Source organism: Oncorhynchus keta, chromosome 34 (assembly GCF_023373465.1).
Source record: "Oncorhynchus keta strain PuntledgeMale-10-30-2019 chromosome 34, Oket_V2, whole genome shotgun sequence".
NCBI classification, from domain to species: Eukaryota; Metazoa; Chordata; class Actinopteri; order Salmoniformes; family Salmonidae; genus Oncorhynchus; species Oncorhynchus keta.
The window spans coordinates 9,320,169-9,332,079 of record NC_068454.1 but is presented as its reverse complement, the minus strand read 5'-3'; positions in this window follow the sequence as shown (position 1 = coordinate 9,332,079).

The following is an 11,911-nucleotide window of genomic DNA, read 5'->3' as shown; positions in this document are numbered from 1 at the left end:
GCTGTTGGCTGGGCTCCCTGCCTGTGCCATTAAACCCCTACAACTCATCCAGAACGCCGCAGCCCGTCTGGTGTTCAACCTTCCCAAGTTCTCTCACGTCACCCCACTCCTCCGCTCTCTCCACTGGCTTCCAGTTGAAGCTCGCATCCGCTACAAGACCATGGTGCTTGCCTACGGAGCTGTGAGGGGAACGGCACCTCAGTACCTCCAGGCTCTGATCAGGCCCTACACCCAAACAAGGGCACTGCGTTCATCCACCTCTGGCCTGCTCGCCTCCCTGCCACTGAGGAAGTACAGTTCCCGCTCAGCCAAGTCAAAACTGTTCGCTGCTCTGGCCCCCCAATGGTGGAACAAACTCCCTCACGACGCCAGGACAGCGGAGTCAATCACCACCTTCCGGAGACACCTGAAACCCCACCTCTTTAAGGAATACCTAGGATAGGATAAGTAATCCTTCTCACCCCCCTTTTAAGATTCAGATGCACTATTGTAAAGTGACTGTTCCACTGGATGTCATAAGGTGAATGCACCAATTTGTAAGTCGCTCTGGATAAGAGCGTCTGCTAAATGACTTAAATGTAAATGTAAATGTAAGAACTACTGAATATAAGATCAGCGTCAACTCACCATCAGTACGACCAAGAATATGTTTTCCGCGACGCGGATCCTGTGTTCTGCCTTACAAACAGGTCAACGGAATTGATTCCATGCAGCGACCCCAAAAAACGACTTCGTAAAAGAGGGAAACGTAGCGGTCTTCTGGTCAGACTCCGGACACGGGCACATCGTACACCACTCCCTAGCATTCTTCTTGCCAATGTCCAGTCTCTTGACAACAATGACTCACTGTCATTGACACTGACCCAACTCCAGCCACTTTAATAATGGGAATTGATGGTAAATGATGTAAATATATCACTAGCCACTTTAAACAATGCTACCTTATATAATGTTACTTACCCTACATTATTCATCTCATATGCATACGTATATACTGTACTCTATATCATCGACTGCATCCTGATGTAATACATATATCACTAGCCACTTTAACTATGCCACTTTGTTTACTTTGTCTACATACTCATCTCATATGTATATACTGTACTCGATACCATCTACTGTATGCTGCCCTGTACCATCACTCATTCATATATCCTTATGTACATATTCTTTATCCCCTTACACTGTGTATAAGACAGTAGTTTTGGAATTGTTAGTTAAATTACTTGTTGGTTATCACTGCATTGTCGGAACTAGAAGCACAAGCATTTCGCTACACTCGCATTAACATCTGCTAACCATGTGTATGTGACAAATACAATTTGATTTGATTTTGATTTGATTTGAAGTATAAACACCATGGGATCACGCAGTCGTCATACCGCTCAGGAAAGAGATGCGTTCTGTCTCCTAGAGATGAACGTACTTTGATGCGAAAAGTTCAAATCAATCCCAAAACAACAGCAAAGGACCTTGCGAATATGCTGGAGGAAACAGGTACAAATGGTATCCATATCCACAGTAAAACAAGTCCCATATCGACATAACCTGAAAGGTCGCTCAGCAAGGAAGAAGCCACTGCTCCAAAACCGCCAGACTACGGTTTGCAACAGCACATGGGGACAAATATCGTACTTTTTGGAGAAATGTCCTCTGGTCTGATGAAACAAAAATAGAACTGTTTGGCCATAATAACCATCGTCATGTTTGGAGAAAAAACGGGGAGGCCTGCAAGCCGAAGAACACCATCCCAACCGTGAAGCACGGGGGTGGCAGCATAATGTTGTGGGGGTGCTTTACTGCAGGAGGGACTGGTGCACTTCGCTAAATAGTTTGCGTCATGAGGTTGGAAAATTACGTGGATATATTGAAGCAATATCTCAAGACATCCATCAGGAAATTAAAGCTTGGCTGCAAATGAGTCTTCCAAATGGGCAATGACCCCAAGCATACTTCCAAAGTTGTGGCAAAATGGATTAAGGACAACAAAGTCCTTAATCTAAATTTTGTAGAGCTGAAAAACCATGTGCGAGCAAGGAGGCCTACAAACCAGACTTAGTTACACCAGCTTTGTCAGCAGGAATGGGCCAAAATTCACCCAACTTATTGTGAGAAACTCGTGGAAGGCTACCCGAAACGTTTGACCCAAGTTAAACAATTTAAAATATGATTATTCTGCCACCTGCCTGAGTATAGAGATACATATTATATATTGTATTGGCCTGGAACAGATGGTCTTCACTGACATATCCCTTTAACAATGTAAACTACGCTTTGGTCATATTTTGTGCTGATGCAATTTCTATTTGGTGCAAAATAGACTAATCCCCAAAATAGACCAATTGGAATCCAAATGGCATGACATACTCCAATATTTTACAATAATACCTTATGATCTGGAGGGAGGCCTTTTGCTTCCCCCCCAATGGTCCACGTGTGGAATCCGGTCCCTTAACGAGAACAACAACATTCCAAGATTTGAAAGATAAACACACATTACCAGAAAACTCTATTTAATTTAATTCAGCGTAGCTTGCCTGTTGAGTCCCTTGGGAAACCCAACTACCGAACCATCCAATGGTGGGATTTTTAAATAAATTATCTGGGCTCCTGAAAGGATTGATCTCTTTAATATATAAACATCTTTTGGAAAGTTTATATTCTGAGCTAGCCATTAAAAAAGTATGGTCCACAGATGTCATTGAAACTGAACAACCCTTTAACTGGAGCATAAAATGGAAAAATATGACCTTGGCATCCCTTAATCCGAACCATCAAATAATACTTTTGAAGTGTATTCACAGACTACATTTAACACCAAAGCTAAATTTTATGATGAAATTGCCCCCAACTCCCAACTGTTGACTGTGTCCCCTAAATCAGGTAGGTGTTTGGGTGTGTCCTGCAGATAAAAGTTACAAAATACATTTTGAAGTGCATGAGAGCATGTAGCTGGAAGTGATGTATTGACCTGAGAATTCAGTCGATGTCCCTGATTGAGAACCATATTTATGTAGCCTGTTTTCCATTGTGTTTTGTGGGTGGTTATTTTCAGTCTTTGTGTGTCTGCACCAGACAGAACTGTTTCGGTTGTTTCTTTGTTGTTTGTTATTCAGTGTTCAGTGTAAATAAGATGAACACTTACCACGCTGCGCTTTGGTCCTCACCTTCTTCCACCGACAACGGCCGTTACAGAACCACCCACCAAAAAAGGACCAAGCAGCGTGGTATCGGGCAGCAGTGATCTCAGGCCTCCTGGACATGGGAGGACGTTTTGGACGGCAAGGGTTGCTACACATGGGAGGAGATCATGGCTGGAAGGGATCGCCTCCCATGGGAACAGGTGGAGGCAGCCAGGAGAGCGCAGGTAATGGGAGCCAGCGCTTCGAGGCAACATGGCTGGCATGGAAGCCCGAGAGGCAGCCCCAAAAATGTCTGGGAGGAGGCACACAGGGAGTGTGGCTAAGTCAGGTAGGAGACCTGAGCTAACTCCCTGTGCTTATCGGAGAGCGAGAGGGACCGGGCAGGCACCGTGTTATGCCGTGAGGTGCACGGTGTCCCCGGTGCGTGTGCATAGCCCGGTGCGGTACATTGCAGCGCCTCGTATCGGCCAGGCGAGAGTAGGCATCGAGCCAGGTGCCATGCAGCCGGATCAGCGCATTTGGTCTCCAGTGCGTCTCCTTGGGCCGGTGTACATGGCACCAGCCTTACGCATGATGTCCCCGGTTAGCCAGCACAGCCCAGTGTGGGCTATTCCACCTCGCTGCACTGGCCTGGCTACGGGGAGCATTCAACCAGGTAAGGTTGGGCAGGCTCGGTGCTCAAGAGCTCCAGTGCGCCTTCACGGTCCGGTCTATCCGGTGCCACCTCCACGCACCAGCCCTCCGGTGGCAGCCCCCCCGCACCAGGCTGTCTCTCTGTCTCCTCCTTACAGGTGCTCCCGCTTGTCCAGCGCCTTCAGAGCCTTCCTCCTGCCCAGTGCTGCCAGAGTCTCCCATCTGTCCTAAGCTGCCAGAGTCTCCCAGTCTGTCCTGAGCTGCCAGAGTCTCCCAGTCTGTCCTGAGCTGCCAGAGTCTCCCAGTCTTTCCTGAGCTGCCAGAGTCTCCCAGTCTGTCCTGAGCTGCCAGAGTCTCCCAGTCTGTCCTGAAATGCCAGAGTCTCCCAGTCTGTCCTGAGCTGCCAGAGTCAGCCAGGAGCTGCCAGAGCCGCCTGTCACGCCGGAGCTACCCGGAGTCTCCCGCCTGTCCGGCGCTGCCGGAGTCTCCCGTCCATTCGGGACCCGTGGCTATTGTCCCCAGTCCGAGGTCGGCGGCGAGGGTCGGAGAAAGACTATGGTGGAGGCGGAGAAAGACTATGGTGGAGTGGGGTCCACGTCCCGCGCCAGAGCCGCCACCGCGAACAGCCACCCACCCAGACCCTCCCCTATAGGTTCAGGTTTTGTGGCCGGAGTCCGCACCTTTGGGGGTGAGAACTGTCACATTCTGACCTTAGTTCCTTTGTTTTGTCTTTTGTTTTAGTATGGTCAGGGCGTGAGTTGGGTGGGTTGTCTATGTTAGTTTGTCTATGATTTTCTATTTCTGTGTTTGGCCTGGTATGGTTCTCAATCAGAGGCAGCTGTCAATCGTTACCACGCTGCACCTTGGTCCTCTTCTCTATCTCCAGACGACAACCATTACAATCTGTGTGTTGACAGCATAAAAAGTCTGCTCTGTTGTATAGTAAAGGGTGTGTATGGCTTTGTAGGAACAGTGACATAACTTACTTCAAGACCTCCTCATATTCCATCATAAAAGTGTGTAGCCTGTACCTTGACACCAGAAGAACTTCAGCTGACAAGCTAATGTTAGCATCTAACAGGGCCCTGAATCGCTCTATTTAGCATAGAAACGTGGCAGAGTAAATCATGCTCCTCTATTTTCAGACTTAGTATTACATTAAATAAGAGAGAGAGAGAGAGATGTGTGTGTTTTACACTGTACAAAAACAAGTTTAGTTGACAAAATACCTTGTGTGTGAAACTCAAACTTAGGGACATCTTGGAGGAGTAGCATGAGTGATGATATATTAGCATCATCAATTATATATTGATGGAGACCCCCAAATAAGAGAATGAGAGATTTTGTTAGAAAGTGTACATTAATAGGATAGAACTTGACAAGAGAACACTACACTTTAGAATGGCAACAGCACTGTAATGACTAGGTACGTAACAATTCACTGATTCAAATATTTAAGACATGCCAATCCTTTTTTTTTTGCTAAATAAGATAGCTGGCTAGCATTTATCAATGCAACAAACATGTTCCTCACATGCTAGGAACGTTATTTCCTCCAATGTTAAATGAAAAAAAAGGTGCCTCTTGCTCCTAAAAGACAGGTTTTCTGGAGACATGAGGGTAGAGTGCTGATGATGTCGCCCACTGTATTTCAGTAGCCTGATTACTTCCAGACTGAGGAGAAATCTGCACACAATGCATCCCTGACCACCTCCTGACGTGGTCTGACAGATGTTAACACAATCTGACCACAATGTGAACTTTTGTGTGTCTAAACCCTTATTTTCAATGCATCTTCGTTTTCTGATCGCAGAAGTGTCAAGTGTAGACACGGCATCGGTAGCCTAGTCAAGCTGTATCACAACCGGCCATGATTGGGAGTCCCATAGGGTTGTGCACAATTGTCCCGTGTCGACCGGGTTAGGGTTTGGCCCAGGGTAGGCCGTCATTGTAAATAAGAATTTGTTCTTAACTGACTTGCCTGGTTAAATTTTAAAAACTGCGCACTGTGCCCAGCTTTGCGGCTGACCAACAGCAGTTTGGTACCCATTGATAATTGAAGAATAAAGATAATGAGCTTAGCTTAGTTCAACTGTCGTACCCCATCAGAACCCAAAATATAAGCTTGTTTTACTCCAAGGTCTGTAAACAAAGTCCATGTATTTGGTTAAAACTATAATTTTGAAATCGTGGATGGTCAGTCCTTGCATCCATAGCTCTGTCAATGAATTTGAGAGAGTTTACATTTCTCCAGCCCTATCCCTCAGCTTCTTATCAAAATAGGGGTGGGGAGGATTCTTTGTTAATGTTTCAACTGCTGATTGCCGCTTTTATAGAAGAAATTGATGACTGTCCATTCACTCCCATATCATAATCCAAATACCCTCCATGTCACCTTCACTTAACAGTCCCCGCCCCTTCCCAAGAAGCTCTAGAAAGGCCTCTGCTCAACCACTCCTGTAGTCTTCATATTATTCAGAGACTTCTGGGGTCTTACTGTGGGGTCCCCCTGCTCAAGCCAGTGCAAAAATTACAGACCTCTACCTGCAAAATCGTCAGTGTATCAAATACTTGTTCTCCCCACTGTATATCTACAAAAGTATTGTTAGACAGGATTACCTACACATACTGACCAGCTCTTACAGACTGAAGTGTGTTATATGGCAGACCAATCCGAAATCATTTCTCGGCATGTCCAGCCCACTCATTATCTCCGCCAATCATGGATAGCGGGAAGGATGCTGACTTTTTATGTGGCTAAACCAACTAGGCTCGTAATTTAACAATTGTATTCATATTTACAGATGGCATACAAGTTTGTTATTGAGTTCACATGTTCCAGAAGGCATTTCTGCCCACAAACACATTTACATTTAAAAAAAAGTTTAAGTTCAAATGGTTCTCCTGTGAATTAGTGACACACGACATATGCCTAGTTTCCTGAAATGAGTCAAACATGTGGAAAAAGGTCAAAGGGTCTGAATAATTTCTGAAGGCAATGTATTTTAGAACATGATAGGAGGGTTTAAGAGTTGTTGTTTTTAGTGGTGGATGGAAGAGGGGTTGGTCCCTCTGTGAAGTGTCCTCTCTGAAGGTACCAGTGTGTTAACAAAATGAGTACATACAACACAAGTTTAAACTGTATACACCTTCAACTGCAGTGGAGGCTGCTGATTGGAGGACAGCTCACAATAATGACTGGAACAGAGAGAATGGAATAAAAGTAAACACGTGGAAACAATTTGATACCATTCCAATGATTCCGCTCCAGCTGTTACCACGAGCCTATCCTCCCCAATTAAAGTGCCACCAACCTCCTGTGCCATCAAGTATATGTTATGAAACTTGCTGTGTAAGTTTACATATTCTTAACACAAACAACATGTAGTGGTCAAACCCCACACATATGTTGGTTAATCCATCTAATTTAGCGATGGATCAAACTAGTGGAACTAGTGAACACGTCAAAACACCCTGATCAACATAAGACTAGCTCATAGTAAGGAATGATGTATTGGTCCATGAAGACATCATTTGGTAGTGATTGAGCAATACTCGGAATTGCTGACTGTGGGATGTGGGCCCTGGAATGGCCAACAGTGCTTCAGTCAGAGATGTAGTCTTCCCTGATTGGCCCCTGGGGGACCAGAACAGAACAAAACATTATTGCATAAACAGATATAAAACAGTTTAATGACACGATCAGAGAAGTCATTAGAGAGAAGTGAATTTAGAAAAAACAAACATAGAATTTGCCAGTAGGGTGAGTAATACCATCGTGCCCAGTGAAAACCATCGCAAAATGAAGCATATTTCTAATAACACACAAGTTCAACAAACAGAACAGAAAAGCACACAGTTTCAAAAGGGCGGAGGGGGTAAACCACAAAAAAAGGCTGGCTTAAGACTAGGAACAATAGCCTGTGAATTCATCAACGACAAAGAAATCAAATAAACTAAAGAAAATGAAATGACAAATCAACATGGATCTGCTCATGGATGTCATGAGTGTGAACTCTCCATTACATGGCATCTAACCTGATTGTCTTCCAGAACACATGTCAGTGTCACATTTTGGAACTAGGCCTTTGGCCTTTGGACCAGGAAAGCTCCTGAAATGACTGGAGATAGTGCCAGGAAACTGTACAAGGAGCATGATCCTCTCAATGTCTTTTTCACAGTACTGTGTGAGTCGCCCGAGAGACAGTAACTTGGCCAACGCCGGGATGTGGCCATTGATATTGACATGTGCTCTTGAAGACATTCGGGTCCTCTTGCCAGAAGCAAGAGTGATTTTCATGCTCATACATTCAGTTCTTGCAAGCTAGTAATTCTGTGCGCTTGTCATGCAAGAGAGATGACCACATCACCGTGTCAAATGTTGGCACACAAACCTGTGGAAACAGGAGACACTCATTTGGACAGTTAGTATAGACCTACAGTCAGTATAGACCTTCAGTAAGAATACTGTAGTCCTACAACAAGTATAGACCTACAATCAGTATAGACATAAAATCAGTATAGACCCACAATCAGCATAGACCTACAACCAGTATAGACCTACAATCAGTATAGACCTTCAGTAAGTATACTGTAGACCTACAACATGTATAGACCTACAGTCAGCAAGGGCCTACAACCAGTATAGAACTACAATCAGCATAGACATACAGTCAGTATAGACCTACAATCAGCATAGATATACAGTCAGTATAGACCTAGAGTCAGCATAGACTGACAAACAGTATAGACCTACAACCAGTATAGACCTACAGTCAGTATAGACCTACAGTCATTACAGATTTACAGTCATTACAGACCTACAGTCAGTACACTGTACACCTTCAACCAGAATAGATTGAAAGTCAGTATAGACCTACAGTCAGTGTAGACCTACAGTCAGTATAGACCCACAGTCATTACAGACCTACAGTCAGTACACTGTACACCTTCAACCAGAATAGATTGAAAGTCAGTATAGACCTACAGTCAGTATAGACCTACAGTCAGTGTAGACCTACAGTCAGTATAGACCTACAGTCAGTATACTGTAGACCTACAGCCAGTATACTGTAGACCGAGAGTCAGTATAGGCCTTCAGACAGTATAGACCTACAGTCAGTATAGGCCTTCAGTCAGTATAGACCTACAGTCAGTGTAGATCTACAGCCAGTATAGGCAGCGTAGCCAGTGGTTCAGCGTTGGACTAGTATAGACGAGCTGACAGTTCTCTGAATGACTGCCTGGGACCTGTTCCCAGGCCGTCGTGAAAATAAGAATAGTCAGTATAGACTATTAGACCTACAGTATAGAGCAACAGTCAGTACAGACCAACAGTCAAGTAGACCAGTAGAAACCAACAGTCAGTATAGACCTACAGTCAGTTTAGACCTAGGTAGTCATTACAGACCGACAACCAGTATAGACCGACAACCAGTATAGACCTATAGTATAGACGGTCTTTACAGACCTACAGTCATTACAGACCTACAGTCAGTATCAGTACAGTAATTACAGAGTCATTACAGACCTACAGTCATTACAGACATTCAGTCAGTATAGACCAACAACCAGTATAGAGTCATACCTACAGTCAGTATAGACCTACAGTCAGTATAGACCTACAGTCAGTATAGACCTACAGTCAGTATAGACCGACAGTCAGTATAGACCGACAGTCAGTATAGACCTTCAATCAGTATAGACCGACAGTATTTATACCTACAGTATTTATAGACTTACAGTCAGTATAGACCTACAACCAGTATAGACCTTCCATCAGTGTAGACCTACAGTCAGTAAAACCTACAACCAGTATAAGTGTAGAGTCATTACAGACCTACAATCAGTATATACCAACAACCAGTATAGACCTATAACCAGTATAGACCTACAGTAATTACAGACCTACAGTAATTACAGACCTACAGTCAATACAGACCTACAGTCAATTCAAACCTACAGTCAGTATAGACCTACAGTAATTACAGACCTACAGTAATTACAGACCTACAGTCAATACAGACCTACAGTCAATTCAAACCTACCTACAGTCATTAAAACCTAGTTAGTATAAACCTACAGACCTACAATCAGTATAGACCAACAACCAGTATAGACCTTCTGTCAGTGTATACCTACAGTCAGTATAAACCTACAGTCAGTATAAGTGTAACGTCATTACAGACCTACAGTCATTACAGACCGACAACCAGTATAGACCTATAACCAGTATAGACCTACGGTCTTTACAGACCTACAGTCATTACAGACCTACAGTCAGTATAGACCTACAGTAATTACAGACCTACAGTCAGTATAGACCTACAGTAATTACAGACCCACAGTCATTACAGACCTACAGTCAATACAAACCTACAGTCAGTATAAGTTTAAAGTCATTACAGACCTACAGTCATTACAGACCTACAGTCAGTATAGACCTACAGTCATTACAGACAGTCATTACAGACCTACAGCCAGTATAGACCTACAGTCATTACAGACCTACAGTCAGTATAGACCGACAGTCAGTATAGACCTACAGTCATTACAGACCTACAGTCAGTATAGACCGACAGTCAGTATAGACCTACAGTCATTACAGACCTACAGTCAGTATAGACCTACAGTAATTACAGACATACAGTCATTACAGACCTACAGTCAGTATAGACCTACAGTCAATACAAACCTACAGTCATCACAGACCAACAGCCAGTATAGACCTACAGTCATTACAGACCTACAGTCAGTATAGACCGACAGTCAGTATAGACCTACAGTCATTACAGACCTACAGTCAGTATAGACCGACAGTCAGTATAGACCTACAGTCATTACAGACCTACAGTCAGTATAGACCGACAGTCAGTATAGACCTACAGTCATTACAGACCTACAGCCAGTATAGACCTACAGTCAGTATAGACCTACAGCCAGTATACTGTAGACCTTCAACCAGTAAAGATTGAAAGTCAGTATAGACCTACAGTCAGCATAGACCTACAGTCAGTGTAGACCTACAGCCAGTATACTGTAGACCTACAGCCAGTATACTGTAGACCTACAGCCAGTATACTGTAGACCTAGAGTCAGTATAGGCCTTCAGTCAGTATAGACCTACAGTCAGTATAGACCTTCAGTCAGTATAGATCTACAGCCAGTAACAAGTAGACCTACAGTCAGTATAGACCTACAGCCAGTTTAGACCTAGAGTCTGTATAGGCCTTCAATCAGTATAGACCAACAGTCAGTATAGACCTACAGTCAGTATAGACCAACAGTCAGTATAGACCTACAGTCAGTATAGACCGACATTCAGCATAGACCTTCAGTCAGTATAGACCTACAGTCAGTATAGACCGACAGTCAGTATAGACCTTCAGTCAGTATAGACCGACAGTATTTATAGGCTTACAGTCAGTATAGACCTACAACCAGTATAGACATTCAGTCAGTATAGACCTACAATCAGTATAGACCAACAACCAGTATAGACCAGTATACAGTCAGTATAGTACAGTCATTACAGACGACAACCAGTATCCAGTCAGTGTACAGACCTACAGTCAGTCAGTAGTCATTACAAACCTAAACAGTCAGTATAAGTGTAAGTCATTACAGACCTACAGTCAGTATAGACCATTACAGACCAGTCATTACAGAACAGTCAGTATCAGAACCTACAGTCATAGACCCAGCCAGTATAGACCTACAGTCATTACAGACCTACAGTCAGACAGTCTACAGTCATTACAGACCTACAGTCAGTATAGACCTACAGTAATTACAGACCTACAGTCATTACAGACCTACAGTCAGTATAGACCTACAGTCATTACAGACAGACCACAGCCAGTATAGACAGTCATTACAGACCTACAGTCAGTTACAGACCTACAGTCATTACAGACCCACAGTCAGTATAGACCTACAGTCATTACAGACCTACAGTCATTACAGACCTACAGTCAGTATAGACCTACAGTCATTACAGACCTACAGTCAGTATAGACCTACAGTCATTACAGACCTACAGTCATTACAGACCTACAGTCATTACAGACCTACAGTCAGTATAGACCTACAGCCAGTATAGACCTACAGTCATTACAGACCTACAGTCAGTA